Below are 7,601 nucleotides of genomic sequence, written 5' to 3' on the forward strand. Positions count from 1 at the left end.
TGATTCTATCTTTCCGCAGCCGGCTGTCTAAGATTGAATTATTTATGCTAAACTCAACACCAAATAACCGGGAATAGTCTCATCCGCATCATCCGATTGTTTGCCTTGAGAATACATAATACTTCACCCTATGAAATTAAATTCATTGATTATTGGGCCACATCATCATCCTCTATGATGAATCCTGGCCATTACCCTTTCCCACTAACAATATTCCAAGTAGAAGTAGTTTTCCGGCACACGCGGGGGTGTGGATATCGTATAGAACCCACCCTTGGTAGCAGCCTGTGCTAACTAACATTCCCGTCCCATCCCCTCGAGATCTACAAACTGACATGGCGGGCGCCGTTGGTGGCCAACGACTGTTTCCTATTCGAACCGGCTCTAGTTTTGATGATCGTGATGTTTTATCTTTTCAGCGCATTCATGCATGCTGTTGATAAGGGAAACATCATTTGATCGTTGAAGCGTATGACCGGATGTGTTGATAGGATATTACGGTCCTGTTCAGCAACGGAGAAGGACAACCATGGGTGGTCTCTCATGCTCATGCTCATGCTCATGCTCAATAAAACTTTTGGAAGTTGTGATTGTTTTAAAGCATTTAAAACAAAGTCATGGAATGTGATCAAAAATTAAAGTTTTGAGCTAACAAATACATAATACTAAACTACTCATAATAAAAAAATATTACTATAATATGACTTGGCTTTGCGTAAACATTAATTAAAAGTTCGGAAAGAAAAAATCCAAAAAAATTCCTACAATCTTCATGCATTAGTTTTTGTTCTTAAAATGATTGAATATTTTTTGACAAATAATTTTTGAAGCAAAAAATTTCTCAAAAATTTTCTTTTGTGAAGCATGGGATAACTCTAATATTATTAAGGTATATGTTTGGAAAAATTGTATTTATCATTCTAGTAGTAAGCACTAAGGTTCTGACGACTTTTTCCTTTTTTTAGGCTCCATAAAGATTAATTTTAATTTGAACCTTACAAAATGACCAAAATGCGATGTATTGGCACTTTGGCTAAATTTTGAGGCAGATTCAGATTCGACGAGCCTAATTACACGTATAAAACATAATAAGAAAATTTCAAAATTTCTTTAGAGGAAAACCGCACACTTGTCTCTTGGAAATAATTTTTTTTTCATTTATATTTAAATTTATTTAAATATTGATGTTTTTGATAATATAAATATAAGTTGAAAAAGGATAACATTTTCTTCTAAAAAGTGGCTTGGATTGGCAATCCAAAAAAAAATTCAGAATGCCCCCTAATCGTGATCCACCCAAATTTTCAACTAACACAAAAGTTTCACCTGTCCATTGGAAAAAAAAACTTTTCCAAAGACTCAAAAGTTATAACATTCATTCCCATTGCATGTCCAATTACAAAAAATCAATTAAATTGCAAAGGGGCTTGGCAATCAAAATTTAAAATAACTTTGAAAAAAGAAACTTAAAACTTTTTTTCAACAAAAGTTCACTTCATTTTTCTTCTTCCAAGCATCAGCACGCCCCTGGCGAAAACTTCCCTGTATAAAAACGATGACGAATGTTTTGAATCCCACTTGTGGCATCATTATTTTCGCGGGGGGCTCATTCACCATATTTGGCTCGGAAGTTTATTAACAAGCTTCACGTTTGAATTGTTCCGACTAGACAGCATTGTTGGTTTTTTTTAGTGTTTAACGTTTTTGTGGGAAATGCCTTTTCACAATTTTTCCCTTTCAGAAAACGGGTGATCCTTTTGACAAATAAGATTTTTTTTTTGCTGAATCGGACAAGGTAATTGAATAATTCATTCATTAATAGAAAAGCTTTTTTTCTTCTCTAGCCTCAATTTGGCTAAATTTCAATCTAGCTTGTGTTTCCATCAAATTTCTATCAATCTGCGTAAGAACCATTAAAAATACGTGTTCCGCACGCATTGTAACATCGACATTTTCTTCGAGAGGTTGTTGAAAATTTTACACGCCATTAAAAATTTACCGTCGCAATGTGTTTGCTCGGCTCTGCCGACAAAAATGTTCACGAGAATGTCGTCCCTCCATGGCAGTTTTGGAAGCTGTAATTTCCCTGTCCCAAGCCCGTTTGTCTTGTCTTTTTTGCAAAATTTAAGCTCTGACCTCCCGTTCAAGTTTTATAGGGCAATCTCTTTAATACATTGTCGTACATTTTGCGCAGAGCATTTCAACAGCCAAACATGTCTGATTTTTCTCCTTGTTTCTCGCAAAGCAAATTTTTCATCATTTTTTAACAATTTGAGTCAACGATTGCCTTAAAAGTCAACGAGAAACGCAAACAGAAATCAAAAGTAAACATTCAGGGTCGATTTCGTCGATTTTTCCTCGCTGGGGAAACAGCAATTCTTCCTCCTTCTTTTTGACGGGGTAATAACGTGACATCGACATGGGGTTTGAATGTTGGCAAAAAAAAGCCAAACATAACGGCTCATTTCTGCGAAAACCAGATGCGAGGAAAATTAAAGGAAAAGAACAGCTGCGCTACGACATGTGTGTGTGTGTGATTTGTGGAAAGAAAAGTCATGAAATTTCTGACATGATTGAACATTTTCAAGGTACAGTTAGGTTATCGGGAAAATGCTGAAATTTTTTTGGATTTTTCATAAAATTTAAACTTTTTTATCAATATGTTAAAATCATGACAATCAATTTTCAAAGTTGCCAAACAATCCGAAACCTGCCTGTAGTTCAAAAGTTCCTCGAACAAGTCTAAAGCCCAATCATCATCAGCAGTCATGGCGACCGTGATGAAAAAAGAAGAAGCTTTTCCACAATCACAAGCCATCGCACGCGCAGCCCAGCAGGAGGTGCTTCAAAGTCACAGAAAGTTTATTTTGCCGATGTTTGTTGGTGGCGGCGCCATTATTGGAAAAACGGTGTGAAATTTTGAGCTGTGTCATGTTAGTGAACTCGCGCGCACGCACTCGCATCGTTACCGGTCAATGACGGTTGGGATTTTTTTTCTGCACGTGTGATATTTATTTTTTGTTGTTGCTAAAAGCTGGAAGTTGTTGTTCACCTAGAAGAATAAAGATTAGTAATGAGTTTGGTTTTGGTTTTATTGCTTCCATAGTAATTTTTATCAAAACATCAATACATTTAATGAAAAATGCATGTTTTTTTGTGATTATTTAAATATGTTTTGTAAAATCAAGCTAAAAGCATTGCATTATTAGTACAATGAAGCATTTTTAATGATAAAAAAATCAATGTGGTAAATTTGGTCAAAATCAAGGTTTTGTAATAATGAGTAAAGTTAACAAATGGAGTTTTCCCGTATACTTTTGTTTCTTTAAAGTCCAAAACAAAATCTACAACTTTGTCGAACATTCCAAATCGATCAGAAAAACCCCTTCTCAAGTTTTGGGTTTTAAAGCGTTTACATAGCACTTTTGTATTAACTGCTTTTTGGAGACCTGTATGACTAACCCATTGGCGCAAAAATACTTATTTCATTTGTAAAGTTTCATCAACATAAAAAAATTCAAAATGAAAATCACGAAATTATTTTCGAAAAAGCTCATGACAGAGTTCTTATTTTAGTTTCTAGTTAAACTTTAACTCATATATTTCTAATAACTGACGTTTAAAACAGGTCAACAATTTGCCTGGAAATTGTAACCTTTAGTTGATTTTTTTGCTGATAATATAAAATATGATTTAATGGAAATTAGCAAACATTTTTTCCAGAATATTTATTGGATTATTTCATATTAATTTTTTTGAAAAGCAATTTGATAAATTGCTGAAATGAAAATAATAAAGCTAATTTTGCTAATTTTTTCCAAGGAAATTATATTAAAAAAAATGGTATTCGGTTTACAAGCTGAGCAACCAATTTCCCGGGGTTACAAAATTCGCGGGAAACGGGAAATTTTCAGCAAATTTCCCGGGAAATTTTAAATTTACCGAATATTATTCTGATCATGCTTCTGATTAAAATTTGGCAACATAATTGTATAGAACAGCAACTCTAATAGTCAAAATGAGTGTGAGGACTTTTATTTTAAATGCCGGCTCTCAAATCATACCGTTTCAAAAAAAAAATAACATTTGTTTTTTTTTTTGCTGACCATTATTTTTTTTTAAATCAAAGTATTTGGACAGTGACTATAATCCATCCTGCTCAACCACAAAATTGCTATTAAATTTTCTCTTTGACCAATTCGAGGGAAGATGTTCAAGAGTAACATTGACAGATAATGTTGAAATAAAAAAAAGGACATGCAGCAATGATGTTTTTCATGGCAAATAACTTTTTCCAGAACAAGTGTTACTGGTTTCAGTTTATGAGTAAAAAGAAGATCATTAAATTTATCTAAAAAATCTGGCTTCTCGAAAATTTCATCAAATCACAACTAAAAATAAACAAATATTTGAAGCGAATTTTTGAAATATGTTTGCATTCTTTGCTTAGCAAAAAGTGGTTACAATTAAAAGGTAAATGTTTTGACAATTAATCCCCATTTACCTTTTTATTTCTTGAATAGGAAGAAAGTTGTCAAAACGGTAGTTAACAGCATTTAGATTAAACATTGATAATTTTATTTAAAATGCGTTTCCTTATCTACAAATATGTCTTAATAGTCAAAAACCGTAAAAAATATAACCTATACCAAATAAAATTTACAAATTACGGGTGGCCGTCTTACCCCCGGAGGAGGTGGCCGTGTTGCCCCCAAATTAATTATTTTTTTTAAACATTTTTTGAATATAGCTCATCGCATTTTTTAAACTATTCCGAGGGACATAATCTAGGAAAATCTTCAATTTAACATGAAAAAATATTTGAAGACAGGAAAACATATTTTTATCTAACAAAAATGCCTAAGTTGTAATTCATGAAAATTACATCCAGTTTCAAGTTCAAAAATTATTTGTTTATTTTGAGCTATTTTTATACTATTTCAAACAATATTTTTGACAAAGGTGACTCCATATGCATTATTTAGCATGAGGAACAGTATTGCTAAACATTTTAGCAAAACATTTTCACAAAACATGCATGCATGAAAAAATCCCGATCGTTCGGTACCCATTTTGTTAAAACTGAAATTTTGAGTATTTTTTTCGAAAATACGTAGTTTTGTGAAAATTTTGAGTGTTTTCAAAAAATATTTTTATTGTATTCGAAATGTTTGAAAAAATCCGGATCGTTTGATACCCATATTGTTAAAACTGAAATTTTGAAGTATTTTCAAATAAAATGTTATTACATTTGAAATGTATAAGAAAATCCTGGTCGTTTGATAACCATATTGTAAAAACTGAAATTTTTAGTATTTTTGTTTCCGAAAATATGTTTTTATTACATTCAAAATGTATGAAAAAATCCCTATATTAAAAACTGAAATTTTAAGTATTTTTTCGAAAATACGTAGTTCTGTGAAAATTTTGAGTATTTTCAAATTAAATGTTATTACATTCAAAATGTATGAAAAATCCTGATCGTTTGATAACCATATTGTGAAAACTGAAATTTTTAGTATTTTTTTTCGAAAATATGTTTTTATTACATTCGAAATGTATGAAAAAATCCCTTTATTAAAAACTGAAATTTTAAGTATTTTTTTCGAAAATACGTAGTTTTGTGAAAATTTTGAGTATTTTCAAATCAAATGTTATTACATTCAAAATGTATGAAAAAATCCTGATCGTTTGATAACCATATTGTGAAAACTGAAATTTTTAGTATTTTTTTCGAAAATATGTTTTTATTACATTCGAAATGTATGAAAAAATCTCTATATTAAAAACTGAAATTTTAAGTATTTTTTCGAAAATACGTAGTTTTGTGAACATTTTGAGTATTTAAAAAAAATGTTTTTACATTCAAAATGTACGAAAAAATCCTGATCATTTGATACCCATACACAGAAAAAAAAATCATGGTAATATTACATCTGGGAAGGGGTACATCTTTTATGTCAGAAAAAAAGGTGTAATTTTACCTCTGGAAATGTGTAATTTTACCACTTTTCTGGTGTAATGTCACTTTTTCAGTATAAATTGAGGTAAAATTACATTATAATAGATTCAACCTTCCAAAATTACAGCTTCCAAATTTACATTATTTTTTTCTGTGTATAGCATAAACAATATATTGGGTTCTTTAGAGAAAAAAATGCATTTTCAAACTACAGGAAAATACGTATTTTGGTGAAAATTTTCATGAAATTATAATTTTTATGGATAACTGACATCATCCCGATTCCAAAACACTATAATATTTTTTAGTTTGCATGATTTTTCATACGATTATAGCCATTGTCTCCCATATAGTCAAAATCCCATAAGCTATGTGCCTCGGTTATGCACGCCTCGGTTTTGCATCCCCCATATGTGGTGCTAAACCGAAGCATGTCTGTATATATGATTAAGAGTGACCAACTTTTCGAGAAAAAAGGTTCAATTTCCGTGAAATGTAATTTGTTCCAAACAAGGATGATCGAAAGGCACGTAGATTTTGTAGATTTTGACAAACCAAACTCTTCTAGAGATTGTTTTTGGACCAAAACGAAGGTCCTGAGATGCTGGAAGTCTAGAAAACCAATATCTGAAATTATTTTTTGGAAGGACAATTTCAAGTTTCTCCTGGGATCATAATTATGGAATTTGATTTGTTCATGTATTTTTAGATTGCAGGATTTAGTTTCAAGTATTGTTACTCTAATTTGAATCATAAAAATAGCAGTATTTGCTCCTGAAAGACTTGGCAAAAAATTACAGACTTATTGGTTCTAAAATTTGAAATCTTAAATTTGTTAATTTTTAATACTATTCCATAAATTTTCTTCAACAATCGTAAAAAAATTTCCAGCCGTAAAAGAAACCTTTAAAAGTGCCAAAAAAAAAAACAAGTCAACATCACACTCCCCCTCGCCTGCTCGCTCCTTAATTTAATAACAGCACAAACTTCGACGCGCGCGCATGATGAGATCAACAAATTCCACACCATTCTTCCAACGCTTCCCCACGAGGCTCTGCCCTGGGACCGATTTGGGTTCTGACCGTTCAATCGAAGAGCGGCTTTTGGCGTCAAAAATTTACCGCAAACACCACCACACATGGTGGGGTGGGGAGTGTAACCTCAGCCGAGCCCCAGGGCGGTTGGTTTGATGGATAGACGAGAACCTCAGAAGTCAATTTGTAATTTAGATTGGATTTTTATTTATTTTAGAAAGTTTTTTTTTGTGATTAATTAACTGATTTATTTACATTTACTTTAAAAAAGGATAAACTCACTGCTAGCCAGACAACGCATGGCTGTTATTATTTTTCTGCCCCAAGCCACAAATTCCACAACCACGAGGCTCAATGTCCCCGGGGGGAGCTGCCAGGGATCCGATATTTATGTAAAGTGATATAACCACCGATAATGACAAAATCCTTCCCAGCATCCCAGCGATTTCCCTTCTCCCCAAAGGGTCGTAGAATCGGATTGGCACACTTACAGCAAACCACAAACACTCACACACACACACACACGCAAACCCCATAGAAATTCGATGATACTCGGTCCGGTGGGAAATTGAAGCCAACAAAAAAGATGAAAAAAAGCGAATTCC

This window comes from Culex pipiens, chromosome 2 (assembly GCF_016801865.2).
Source record: "Culex pipiens pallens isolate TS chromosome 2, TS_CPP_V2, whole genome shotgun sequence".
NCBI lineage: Eukaryota > Metazoa > Arthropoda > Insecta > Diptera > Culicidae > Culex > Culex pipiens.